The sequence below is a fragment of the Trachemys scripta genome, chromosome 15 (assembly GCF_013100865.1).
Source record: "Trachemys scripta elegans isolate TJP31775 chromosome 15, CAS_Tse_1.0, whole genome shotgun sequence".
Lineage (NCBI taxonomy): Eukaryota > Metazoa > Chordata > Testudines > Emydidae > Trachemys > Trachemys scripta.
Window position 1 is genome coordinate 30,267,707 of NC_048312.1, and position 427 is coordinate 30,268,133.

Sequence of the window (427 nt, forward strand, 5' to 3'; positions counted from 1 at the left end):
GGGGGGGGGTTGGCGGGAGGCCGGAGGGACGGGGCGGTCACTGCAACCCCCGCTCCAGGCCCCCAGCTCGGTCCCTACCGATCGTGGTTCTGTTCTCCGGCTCCGACCGCTTCCTCCGCGCTGCCCGGACCTCGATCTCTGCAGCTGCCACCGGCCCGACGGAAGTGAGAATGGGGGCGGGTGGAGCGCTTCCGGGGCACGGGGCGGGGGTTGCGGGGGCAGAGCGGGTTCACCGCAGGCTCTTCGCTGGCCCCACAAGCGCGCGGGGGAGTGCGGGGGAGTCTCTGCGCTTGGCCCCGGCCCCGGCCCGGGTTTGCCTGTGTCTGGGGCTCGCACCGATGTTCCCGGCTCCCGGGGCGGGTGTCAATGTCCCCGGCTGATCAGTGGCCGCTCGCTCCCTGCCCTCACTTCCCTTCCGGGGCTCTCC

At 73.5% G+C, this 427-nt stretch overlaps 1 protein-coding gene across 6 annotated transcripts in view; it reads right to left on the bottom strand.

Moving 5' to 3' along the window:
- The window catches only part of AP1B1 (adaptor related protein complex 1 subunit beta 1), a 66,934-nt gene extending 66,731 nt beyond the window's left edge, over positions 1 to 203 (bottom strand). For 5 of the 6 annotated variants that reach the window (XM_034790859.1, XM_034790858.1, XM_034790857.1 and 2 more), the window contains exon 1: positions 79 to 203. The gene's annotated coding sequence lies outside the window, so the exon portion shown is untranslated. Of the gene's footprint in view, positions 1 to 73 lie in introns of all 6 variants that reach the window. The other variant, XM_034790855.1, reaches the window with a different exon arrangement.
- Between the last annotated feature and the right edge of the window lie 224 nt (positions 204 to 427).